Consider the following 13,895-nt stretch of genomic DNA (forward strand, 5'->3'; position numbering starts at 1 on the left):
TCTTATTATTATTATTATTATTATTATTATTATTATTATTATTATTATTATTATTATTATTATTAATATTATTATTATTATTATTTGCTTTCTGTGCATAAATTATATTCCAGGTAGTTTTTATTATGTTTAACCAATAATCACTGTCCCGGACCAAATTCCTTACCGGACCCGGAATATACCTTTTGCATAACTAGTTTAAGCCCTTGTACGCAGAACCTATCTACATAAGGCTAATTTTCTTTGAAATTTCACTTATTTTCTTTAAGATTTCCTGACAAAAATAATTATTTATTATTCGTGACTAAAAAAAACATAATTATTTTATTTACATCTACAGTACTGGCACAATTATTATGGATTTTTGATAAAGACAAAACTTTTGTGCAAAAATGTCTTGCAAAAAATTTTATCTATATATATAAAAGAGAACGTACAAAATTTTGTCCGCTCATCACGCTAATACGGCTGAACCAATTTCTTTCATTTTTGGGGGGTTATTAGGATTTGGACCCTAGATGGTTTTTATCATATCACTTTAATTTTTAATTACCAGTGTCTTGAGATAATTGACCATTCAAGTGTCCATAACGTACAAATCCTTTGTTATTAGTTCATCATAGGTAAAAATAAACGTATTTATATGCAACCCGCATGACCGTGTCACTCTGCGGGTTAACATAAATGACAGGCGATATACAGCGGAAAATAGCTTGAATCTTCTGTTTAAAATTTTTTAATTGATTTGCTTATTTTTACAGACACTTTTACAATATGCCAGCACCGGGATGACCGCAGCGAAGCGGGGCGGGTTAACATAAATGACAGGCGATATAATGTTAAGATTTACTGCAATCTTCTATGGTTTTTATCATATCACTTGAAAGCGAAAAAGTAAAAATTATCTAAGTAACAAAGTTTATTGCGTTCCGGGGTGACCGCAGCGAAGCGGGGTGAACGCTGCTAGTTAACTAATATTTTATTTACTTTACCACACCAGTACTAAACAAACAAATATTTATTAGTTATTTTAAGTTGGTTTTACAGTCTTATACGGGAGTGTCTGGCAATACAGAGAAAAAATGTCTGACAACCCTGACACAATCACTGCATTGTCTGGACAGAGCTCAGTAATAGTCTGGCATTTGCGTGGAGAAAGGTGTGTTTATTGCATTGTCCGCCTGCCATTTGCATGTTATCACTTTAGTTTTGTGTGTTTGTGCATTCAAGTTTAATACCAACTTTTTTTCCCAGATTTTCTAATGTGTTTATGCAATTGAGCAGACATGGGCAAAGTTCGTGATTTGAGTCCTCGCAAAGTTGGACAGATCAGTGTTTTATTGAAAGAAACCAGCTTAAAACAGAAAGAAATAGGGAAGAAACTTAAAGTTTCAACTCAAACCGTCAGTAATATCAATAAGAACTTGGAATATGGCCACAGTTTGGCATCAAATAGGGTTGGAAAATGTGGTAGACCTAAGAAAACAACACCAAGAATGGACAGAAAAATAATTAAAATGGCAATTAACAACAGAAGAGCATCTTGCAGAATGATTTCCAACCAACTTGAAGCAGAGGGCATTACCATTGCTCGCAGAACAATATATAAGAGACTATTGGAAGGTGGACTAAAAGCATATCGTCCCAGAAAAAAAGCCTCGCCTTACTGACAAGATGAAAACAGGCTCGTAAGGCCTGGGAAGAGGCTCACGTTGACTGGACATCTGAGCAATGGGAGAAGGAAAGAGTTTAAAATATTCATGTAAAAACGTTAATAACACAAATAATTAAAATTATGCAAAATATTAAACTTAATTTCCAATTTTAAGCCTTGCAGACTTTCACGTCATTAAGCTTACTCGTTATTCAATTGCTTCCATCACTTTCTTCAGCTGTTCAACGCCTTATTTTGTGGCCTGTATTGTTGCAGATTGTGTTCTGTGACGAGTCTATCATTGCAGTGCTTAACGACTGTATGCAGACTGTAAGAAGGCGATCAGGTGAGCAATTTACACCGGAATGTTTAAAGAAGACTGTAAAATTCCCTCAGAAGGTCATGGTCTGGGGAGCCATTTCTGTGCATGGAACAATTCGTTTGGAGATTGTTGATGGCACCATGGACCAATATAAGTACAAAGAAGTACTACAAAGACGTTTGCTACCTCAAACAAGGGACTGGTTTGACGATAGACCTTGGATTTTTCAACGGACTCTGCCCCGTGTCATACGGCAAGGTCAGTGAAGACCTGGTTTGAAGAAAATGGTGTAGAAGTGCTCTCATGACCTGGAAATTCCCCGGATATGAATCCGATTGAGAGTTTATGGTCTGTATTGAAAGATGAAATACATGAAGTTCCCATAACGACCAAAACAGAACTCATACAACGTCTTATCAAAGTATGGGTTCATTCAGGTAGAATCAGGGAATTGTGCAGAAAGTTGACCACTGGAACACCCAAACGTGTTAAAGCACTTGTTAATGCAAAGGGTGGACAAACTAAATATTAAAATAGTTGTTTACTATTGAAGTACTCACTATTTGTGAATAAAATTGATTTGCATTATTATTTGTTTGCTTAAATGTCGTTTTTGTAGAAAAATTATGTTTTTTCCAAAAATCCATAATAATTGTGCCAGTACTGTATGTCTTATTTCCTGTTCTAGGGGCCGTCCACATATTACGTAACGCTATTTTTGACCAATTTTACCCCACCCTCCTGCTTGTCACACTTCGTAACGCAAGGCCGAACCCCACCCCTTTGTTACGTAACACTTTTTGACCTTTATTTTTTCATTATTTTGATTATTTTAGGGGTTATTACAATAAAAAACTATTTTTAATGGTAGAACTTTTTATTAGAAAATGCTTATATTATTGTGAATATATTTATAGCGTTTTTCGCCAACAAATCAAAGTATTAGAAAATGGTAGACTCGTAATAATCTTTTTTTCCCCATAAGGTTGTTTAATTAACCAAGGAGGTCGCACCCATCATTTTAGGTCACTGGTGATTGGCAAGAAGAAAGTACTGCGGAAGATGCAGTTAAAACTGGATTTAAAGAAATAACATCGACCTCTTCTTCCGAGATACAGGGTGCTTCGTGCATTTGAAGTTCGCCAGTATTAACGATGCAGAGTTCTGTTCCTCGTTGATCACAGATTCGAAGTGGCTGCACACGTGAAGGAGCAGGGACATCTCGTTTGTAAACAAGCTTTCGAGCATCTTCTTTGCACTTCGGACTTCAGTTTACCACTATACAAATTCTTTTAAAAAAAAAAATAGTGCGAGAATGCGAATAAACTCGATTTCTTCAGAAATATTCAAATCCAATAATAATAATAAAAAAAAAAGTAGTACGACAATAATATCCGACGAATTAGGTTTTTAATATCTTTAGGTCTGCAAATCGTGCATTGTTCCGTCAAAAAATGTTTCAAGAAAAAAAAGTTTCTTCTGTTTCACATGCGAAACTTCTTCGAAGGAAAGAGTAAGTAATGATTCGAATCAGAAGTTTTAAATAATATTCTCAGAAATAGCGATACAAATGGGAACGCGAAGGAATTTTAAAGTGGTGGTTACAATCACTAACAACTAACTCCAGAAAATCGTGTGACGTAAATGCAATGCTGCGATAGCCGCAAAACCGAGTTTTATTGTATTTTGATACACACAGAGTTCTTCACCAGTCATGCTGGTGTCTAGTGCGTCTTCGAATAACTTGTGTATGATTCAATTTATATAGGCTATAGTTCGAAACTTTCCGAAATAATGTAATTATTTATTTATCTATCTATATATCTATATATACAGGGTGAACGGTAACTACGTGGACGAACTTGGACGGGTGATATTATATCTTTAAAAAAGCAAAGATGTCCTAGTGAACATGAGGGAAATTCCGTTCCGTTTAGGAATGACAGAGTGTTGAAAGCAGGGGAACATGTACTTCAGAGGCCAACAGCTTAAAAACAAGTGCGGTTAAAAACGTCACTTAGAAAATCATACCTACTCTATTGAAAAATTCATATTTGAAAACGCAGCTACGTGTGCGCAAGGGGTTCAACAACGTGTGACACTTCTTTCCTTTACAGCATATCCGGGAATCCCCCCGTTCCTTTGGGGAATTCCGTGCGCACGCATAGCTGTGTTTCCAAACATGCATTTTTCAACAGAGTAGGTATGACTTTCTAAGTGACATTTTTAACCGCACTCTCTATGATGTATTGCTTTCGACACTCTGTCAGTCCTAAACGGGACGGAATTTCCCATGTTCACTACGACTTTTTTTTTTTTTGCTTCTTGTTAGATGAACTATCACCCGCCCAAATTTGTCCACGTAGTTACCATTCACTCTGTAATATATATATAATGAAATTACTACATTTGTAACAACTCTTGAGCCACCCGACTGATTTCGATTAACTTTTTAACGTAGATGAGTTTCGGGCCTAGAATGTTTTTTATAGCTTTACTTTGAATGTGCACTTTGAAGAAAAGGGGAAGATATACAAAAATGATCGAAAATGACCAATATTAATGTTGAATCATAGTTTTTGGAGTGGCTGATACGAACAGTGCCACTTCTGATGCCGTTTAAATCCAAATTCAGTCCCCTGCTCATGTGGTTCGGATTCCACGTTAATCAGTAGGTCCACGTCTCATATAGCCTCGCTGCTGAAAGGGACGTTAAACTCAAAATCAACTCATCAACTCAAATTCAGTCCCCATTATTACTCCTAAGGGGGATGGTGACATGTAAAAATAATTGAAAATTACCGATTAATTGAAATCCATACTGAAAAACGTTGTTTTTCACCAAATTTTTCATCTGATATAAATATTTTTTTTAAATACTAGTTACAGCATATAAAAAATGTAATGCAGGCCTACTTAAAAATCAGTTTAGTACCATTGTTTTATGGTAGTATTTACAGTAAATTGTTGAAACGTTTGTTTTCAAAGTGTCAAATATATATCGCAGTAAACTGTGTGATCTGCTGTAAAAAAAAAAAAAAAATAAATAATAAACCATACTGTTTTCCGACTGGTATAAGGAGGAAATACCATACTATTTTTCGATTGGTATAGTAAAATAGTATTTTTCCATACTGTTTTACCGTAAATTATCAATTATATGCAAACTTTGTTATTTTCAAGTGACTGAAGCGAGGTAATCTTACAATGATGTTTTAAAAGCTGGTCATTTGGGGGGGCCAGGAAGTCATTTGGGGGGGCCGGGCCCCGATGGGCCCCCCATGGCTACACCCCTGTATTTTATACACACAAACCTATGCATTGATCACAGAATTTCATACAGACAAACATCAACTGGTCCCATGGTGTAATGGTTAGCACTCTGGACTCTGAATCCAGCGATCTGAGTTCAAATCTCGGTGGGACCTTCTACTTATTTTTTTCAATAGATATTTTATTCACACAAAACTAAACATTGATCACAGCATTTCATACAGACACACAACAACTGGTCCCATGGTATAATGGTTAGCACTCTGGACTCTGAATCCAGCGATCCGATTCAAATCTCGGTGGGACCTTGTACTTCTTTTTTTCAATAAATATTTTGTACACACAAAACTATACACTGATCACAGCATTTCATACAGAAAACATCAGCTGGTCCCATGGTGTATTGGTTAGCATTCTGGCCTCTGAATCCAGCGATCCGATTCAAATCTCGGTGGGACCTTGTACTTCTTTTTTTCAATAAATATTTTGTACACACAAAACTATACATTGATCACAGCATTTCATACGGAGGAAGACCAGCTGGTCCCATGGTGTAATTATTAGCACTTATTAGCATTCTAGACTCTAAATCCAGCAATCGGAGTTCAAATTTCGCTGGGACCTCGTACTTCTTTTTAAATGAATCTTTTATACGCACAAAACTAAGGAATAAAATAAAAATAATATACACTTTCTTTCAAAAGTGAATTTCTTCTTTATTCTTTCGTTTTGTATTATTAGGCCCATTATTATTATTTTTTAAAATTTTAATATAGAGTTTGGGGTAAGAGGGGAAAAGGATTTGAGGAATACCGAAAAGAAGTACTAATATGGAAATGAAGAGAAGCTCTTTTTGTTTTATTGATAATATCCGTGCCTTAGTTCGTACCCTTGTTTTCTCCAGTTCTATCCAATGAGAATGCCAGAAGGGGGGCAAGGGAGCGAATACCCTGTTGGTGACTTCGTTTTCACCCATCAGAAATATGGCATTGTAATGTAGGTCAAGTACAATATAAAACTATCCTTTTCGGTATACAAAAGAATAGCTGTCTTCTCAATTTTCTCTGCCCCTTCACTCCCCCATCCTAGAAAATAAAGCTGTTGCCGCCATTGTTTTCATCCAACCGCCGGAAATCTTTAAATCAGATGAGTTCCAATTGGGGCACTGCTTACAATTTCTGCGTTTCTTTATGTCTTTCTACTATGTGCTTTATTATATGTTAGGGCATAGGGAACATCCACATTAGGGTGGGCCGAAAACGGCCGAAAAAAAAATTATTTTAAAAAATTAAGATTGAGTACCGTGCAAAAGTTGTAAAATGTTATATTATGTTTCCTCACCAATATAGAGCCAGACAAAAAGATACTTAACCGGGCCCCGGGGGCCCGAAAGAACGCTAATTTTGAAAAAAGAAGTAGCGACCACTGAAAATATTATTAAAATATAATTTTAGAAAGTTAAGTTTCAGTATCGTGCAAAAGTTGTATAATATTATGTTATGTTTCTTCACCAAAATAGAGCCGGTTAAAAAGATATTTAACCGGGCCCCGGGAGACCGAAAGAACGCTAATTTTGAAAAAAAAAAAAAAAATAGCGACCAATGAAAATATTAAAATATATTTTTAGAAAGTGAAGTTTCAGTACCGTGCAAAAGTTGTATAATGTTATGTTTCTTCACAGAAACAAAGCCGGAATAAAAGTAATTTAACCGGGCCCCGGGGGCCCTAAAGAACGTTTATTTTTTAAAAAAACATAGTTGTAAATAGTGAAAATATTATTGAGATATATTTTTTAGAAAGTTAAGTTTGAGTACCGTGCAAAATTTATAATGTCATGTTTCCTTGCCAAAACAGTCGGGAAAAAAGGTATTTAACCGGGCCCCGAGAGCCCCAAAAGAAAGTTAATGCTGAAAAAATATGGTTGTGAGTAGTGAAAATATTATTGAAATATTTGTTTTCAGAAAATTAAGTTCGAGTACCGTGCAAAAGTTGTATAATGCTATGTTTCTTCCCCAAAACAGAGGCAGATAAAAATATTTCACCAGGCCCTGCGGGTCCGAAAAGTGTTATTTTGTTTTTTTAAAAATATATACCATTATTTTAAGTATGTATAGAAAATTGGTTAAGATTCCTAATACTTTAATTTGACCCCAGGATTTGAGATGTTCTGATCTGATGTGCAGCTCTTCGTCTGATTGGTATTTAGTAGATATAATAGTAAAGACACACAAACATAAGGTAAGATTGAAAAATTGACCAACAGACACCAAACCAGCCCAGAACTCACCACGTGAAAGTGGCTACACAGCGAGTTCATCCCACCCACCCTCCTCTTACTTAAAGCTCCTTAGTTGAATCTTGGAACAAAATATTGAGATTTATGTCCGAAGCTTGGTAGATACTTTCGTGCTTCCAGTTTTGCGGGAATATAACCGTCTCGTGCAACACTACCGCATACTTGTAAAGAAGATTCTGTTACTACCTTTACACACCTCTCCAAAGCCTGTGTGTGCAAGGGGAACGTGACAAATTGTGAAACCTTCTCTTTTCCACAATCATTTCGGTTAGTTCTTCTGTTGATACGTTAACCAAAATTGGAGGTTTCGTTACTATTACTTCTAACCAATCGGTCAAATCTATATAATCCGCATATTCTTCGGTGCTTTGCCTACTGCAATTGTCAATTAGAACTATAGTTTGATATTTTCGGCCTTCAAAATAGAGCCTTAAAATTAGTAGCTTTACACTGTAGACGGTTTCTTTTTTTTTCTCTTTCTCTTTCTTTTCTTGCTAGTTTCCTACGGATTTTGTTTTTATCTACTACCTTGTCTTGGTTAGTTTTGTTCAGTAAATTAATATATTCTAAAACAGCGGATACAATTTTAGCAGCCGACCTATTCGAGACACCTGTTAAATATTTTGCGGTACTTATTTGTTTAGGGATCACTATTGTTTATTTAGGTTTACTTTAGATTTTATTCTCTAAACGATAGATCCATGCGAACTCTTCATCGTCTGAATTCAGGGTGGAAGCACTTAATGTATGTTCCAAGTGCGGGATTGAGGCTAACGATTGTAACCCTCTTGTATTTGGTACCGCAGCATCATAATCAATCTGTGTGTCATGCTTTCTTTTGAGCCTATGGGTTCCTGCTTTATCTACATTGCAACTCATCATTTGACTCTGATTTCTCTGATCTAATATGAGCTCCCACGTCGGTTTTAATTTGATTTATCACACTTACAGGTTAATCTGTCGCAGCATTTGCAAGAGAAATTATCAAATAACTTCTGAGCACCGTTCTTAAATTTCTTTAATTTGGCTCTTAATGGAGGTATCTTGTTTCTTAATGGGGTTAATGATCGTTTTGCATTTTGAGTTGTAATTCAAAATCATATCCTTAATTCGAAGGCAAGATAATACAGGAAGAGAGGCTCGCGGCAATATCGTTTCTAATTTATTTGAATTCAGCAATGTTGTGGCAGTGTTGTACATTTTGCATCCAGATGCGAAAAAGTGATAATCTCTTAAAGTTTGAGAGTTCTGAGCTGGGCCCAATACGAAGGTTTTTCGTGTGTTAATATGGTAGTTATGAAAGTTAGTTAAGGTCTCAATAGTTATTTGCGTATATTAAAAGCATGTATTTCATGTTTTATGTATTAATAGTATTGTCTGGTAAAATGTTCTTATTACCTAAAATCATTTTATTTGAACAAAAAATTAGACACTTTAGGGCCACGGGGGCACGGTTAAATATTGTTTGAAAATCAACATATTTGACATGGCTTCATTTCGTACCAATGCACAACTTTTGATAACTACTCAATCCTGAATATCTGAAAAAAAAAATTTCGGACCACCCTAATCCACATGCGTCAAATGGGAAGGAAACTCGATTTAGGGGCCGCTCAAAAATGTTGTGTCTCCTTATCCAAAAATGCATCAAAAGATCCCAAATATTTCAATCAAAACTTCTGTTGTACGCCTTGTATCTAGAGAACTGCATATAGTGTAGCTAAACCCAAACTATCACTTATATCAGCATGATATGCTTATTCCTTAAAAAAATACGAAAACTCGGTAAAATATTTTCGTTCTCCATCTTTATAAAAACAACATCATTCAAAGTAAAATAGACTACCGGTATCATTGCACTCCTAGTTCACTCACTGAGTGTATTGATTTGGAGCTGTCAAAATCTACGACAAAATCTTCCAGATGTTTGCAATCAGTACATGTGATTTTCCTAAGGCTGTCCTCATCTTCAAAAAACAGCAAGTGGCACTACGAACTTATCTGTTTCTCTGTGTGTCTATGACTGTCGGTCACTGACATACGTAGTTCATGCTCGATTGTTTCATTCTGGGAAATTCACTTACAGAAAAGGAAGATTTGTTTCCGAAAAAAAAATATACATATATTGTAGTTACTTATCCGAAATGTAACGCGAAAAAAGTAACGCAAAATAGGTACGTTACTTAAAAATTTGTAACGCGTTACCGTTACAGTTACTTTGGGAAAAATGTAACGCGTTACTAGGAAACGTTACTTAAAAAGTAACGCGTTACAAGTAACGCGTTACTTGCGTTACGTTACTTCCCAACACTGCCTGTGCCCCACAAAATGTTCCCAATCGGGCCCCGCACCACCTAAGGCCGGCCTTGATGTATATACAGTAATATGTGTGTGTTTCTTATTGTACGATGCAAGCTGATGAAAGAACTCTATATTATTCTTGATTTTTTTGACAGGTAAACAAAGAATATTTCGGGGATTAATCTACCCTAAAGATTATAATAATGTATCTTATCTTTTCTCTTGCATGTATATTCTCAGTCCTGCAGGAAGTTTTCATTTCTTTCTTGAAATACATAAACGAAGACTTTGGTTCGGCTTCTCCTTCACAAATCTTTGTCGAAAGGTTGACTTTATCGCTACAAACACAAATTAATTCTTCTCATAGAAACCATCTACAAAACACTGTACTGCTGAAACAGAAACCATCAACCAAAGAGGTCATAAATTTTGCCATTCCTCGTGTTTGAAGTTCCCGTTCTTCACAATAATTTCCTTCCTCCCGCCCCTGTTAAGAAGGTCAAAGTAGGTTTTCAAAGAACTGACTCCCGCTGAGAAGGAAAGTGGGATGAGGAATGACTATAGTGCCATCTAGCAGTTAGACGGCCAAGTACGTGAACACGAAAAAATCTGATTTCTGATTTCTGTAGATTCAATGATGAAGGATATAATTTCTCATCGATTGTGTAATCGATGTATTTGGAAACAGCGAAAAAATAGTACAGTAGCGCACAAATACAAAGATAGTACTCCATTCTCAAAAAAGTCCGAAGTTTTTAGCTCTTTTCCTTACTGTAAAAAAACAGAAGACTTTCCCCCCTAATTTTGATCATTTTCTTATGGGAATTTTGATTATAATTATCTGTATTTATAAGAAGAAAATATCACGCACAGAGTTCAAATTGCACCTTTAAAATGAGATGCATCATATTGAGTGAGCTATTGAGACATTTTTGCGAAACAACGAAACAAAACCATGATTTGCCTAAAAAATGATTGAGATCCCATGTTAAATTGAACACCAATATTCCGGCCGCTGTGGCCCACTCCTTCTCCCTCTTAAGGTCGTTGAAAAATTTTGTAGCCCCTGATTCAAAAACTAATTATTGGAGAAGATCGTAACCTTTTGATGCATTTTTTATCATTCCTAAAATTCTTAGCCAAGATCGCAATTTTTAAATGCTTTTTTATCATTTCTAAAAATCTTGTTTTGCTGCAATTTTTATTTTTGATTCTCAGTTTATATGCAATCTTTTAAACAAATAATTGTATTCAGCTATTTATTTTTTTTAATAAAATAAATATTTCTATTGTTTTGGGATAGAAACATATAGTGAATATGCAGAAGGAATTGGAACATGGTACTAGACACCAGTATGACTGGTGACACCCTGCGTTTATTACAATACAATAAGACTACGTTTTGTGACTATCGCCGCATTGCATAAGTTTCTCAAGCCTTTGTAGTGTAATAAGATTTAGGCCTATATGCGCAGAGGGCATAACACATACTGTGTACGACTAATTTTCTTTCAAATGTGGTTTATATGTTTGAAATTAATATATTTTGTGTGTACAAATCCAATTGTTATATCTGCGTTGTTCTTTGGGTAGTCTATCTTGTTTACACCCGCTCACTAATTGAAAACAAAGTTAACATTTCAGTTTTACATACACTGTTGCGGATAAGAGGAAAAATATAATAACGCTCTCTTGTGTAAACTTTAAAAAATCTAGTTTTAGGACGGAAAGTGGATATTTTTAATCTTTAAGACTTTCTTTTTCTTTATTTCTAAGCTCATATTAACTAATTGAACAAAATACTCTGAAATTCAGATAGATGACTAAGTACTCTCAGAAGCATTAAAGCCCTTCTTTATTCAAGGGTAAGTCGAAAAAATATCCTTAATTTTGACATAACTCTTCTTATATTGTTGATGCTGACCTCTGTCCTCGTTTATTTTATTGCAATGCTGTTGTGGTCATGCTATGAAAGTTTGATCGTAATTCCTCCATTTGTCTTCCCTTTGTTGCAGATAGAGTATGACCGCTCCATTAGAAGATTTGCACCAAAGAGTAACAACGAGCAGTGATCGGGTTTTTGTGGTCGGAAGGTGTATCACAAGCCGCAATCCATCAAAGACTTTAGGCACAATACGGGAGCAATGTCTTGCCGCAACGGAGTGTCTACGAATGGATTGAAAAATTCAAAAATTGTGGCGTAAGTGTTACGTACGAGGAAGGAACTGGACAAACATCTACGGCCACAAATGATGACAATATTGAGGGTGTATACGTGACATAGTTCTGTTAGACAGACGAGTGACTATTTATGAAGTAGTTTATCGTCTGGAAATTAGTCATGATTCCTGATACACCGTCCGACTACAAAACCCGAATCACATCTCGTTGTAGCTCTTTGGTGCAAACTTCTAATGGGGCGGCCACGATCTATCTGCAACAAAAGGAAGACAAATGAAAGAATTAGGATCAAACTTTCATAGCACGACCACAACAGCATAACAATAAAATAAACGAGGACTGAGGTCAGTATGACAATATAAGAAGAGTTATGTTAAAATTGCGGATAATTTTTGACTTAACCTCGGATAATCGGGGAAGGCGGAGTGTTACTAGGGTTCACTTCCATAGGTCCTAATTCTCGAAGAATGTGCAGTGATATCTACCATATTGATAATTTTTGTTCTGAATTATCACTAGATATAAGTTTCATAATTTAGAATACCGTTCAATAAAGTGAGTATTGATAATCCAATACCGGTATGCTAATACAGTATAATCCGACCAGAGCGTCGGGGGCCGCGGTGGCTCAAGCCGGTGGCAATAGCGGAGTGGTCTCGGTCGTTCGGCTTCGGATCATGAGGCGCAATCCACGGGGGGTTCGATCCCCCTGAAAAGCAAGGTCGGAATTTTAACTGTCTTGGATCTTTCTGTCTTTGTGTCCCTGTCGTGTTTGGATTACGCAGAAATTGTGCGAATTGCGAATGGCGAACAGTATCCCGTTTGGGACGATTTTTTTTTTTTAAATAAATAAAAGTGGTAGAGCGTTCACCTGTGGTGCTAGGATTCCCGAGTTCGAATCCAGCCCCCGCCAAGTGAACTTTGTGGTGGACAAACATGGAGTTCTCCCGTTTCCTCCCTCTTTCATCATTCCATCATTTCATTTATTACTCATCATTACCGTCTCCTTTAGTCTAACGGGCATAACCTTGGGACGTAAATCTCAAAGATTTCATTTCACTTTCATTTTTCCGACCAGAGCGTCATTTCAAGTTTCGCTCGGAGGGTGCATGAAACTGTACCGTCTCATTACTAAATTAATATATTGTTCATTAATATATCAAACTCAGTGAGGATGATTGTCCTCTATCATATGTGCTACATGCGCATTTGCACGGGGCGGTAACTTTCGAGGGGCAACAAAATCTGTCATATCTATATTATGAAAAATAAATATTTATTTTTGGAAATCTACTTCATGATGATAGTAGTTAAATTTAACAAGCTGGCCTTTTGTTTGAATACTATATTCATAAACCATGTTTAGGTCGCATTATTTTAAGGACAATGCTAAAGCAAATGGTCAAACAAATCCCAGCGTGAATTGCTTGATTCCTGTCAAATATAAGAATCAATTCTCTAAAAGTAGCGAACACCTATTCCATTTAGTTAGTTATCACAATTTTGATATGAAAACTAGTCTTGTCTTTGTCACAAATAAGTTCTTTATCATTGAAGGTGCAAACAAGTTTATTTCTAAATTTTTTAACAGATATTGAAGGAAAATCAAGAAATAAAGATAAAAGAACTAATTGCACGGGAATTGCAAACTGATATACTGTATTAAGATTTAAGCTTGATATTAAATTCCATAAAAAGGATTACCATCTTTCCCGTGCAGGTGTGTTTGCTTTATCTTTCACTAACGTAATAGATCATTATAAGAAAAAAAAAACGCAACGAGAGTGTATTTCTATTGCTTAGGTTTTTCTGAGTGCGACTGCTACTTCCCTCTAATTCGTTGTTCATGATGGGGTAGCATCAGTGGC

The 13,895-nt window shown here is 35.9% G+C and overlaps 1 protein-coding gene and 1 non-coding gene across 3 annotated transcripts in view; one reads left to right on the top strand and one right to left on the bottom strand.

Annotated features, from left to right (window-relative positions):
• The window catches only part of LOC145684961 (putative ammonium transporter 1), a 174,935-nt gene that overhangs the window by 131,555 nt on the left and 29,485 nt on the right, over positions 1-13,895 (bottom strand). The gene's annotated exons all lie outside the window — the stretch shown is intronic.
• On the top strand, positions 5,333-5,404 carry TRNAQ-CUG (transfer RNA glutamine (anticodon CUG)). The gene has a single exon. It is a non-coding gene; the product is annotated as a tRNA-Gln (tRNA).

Source organism: Thermobia domestica, chromosome 5, assembly GCF_964235325.1.
Source record: "Thermobia domestica chromosome 5, izTheDome1.hap1.1, whole genome shotgun sequence".
NCBI classification, from domain to species: Eukaryota; Metazoa; Arthropoda; class Insecta; order Zygentoma; family Lepismatidae; genus Thermobia; species Thermobia domestica.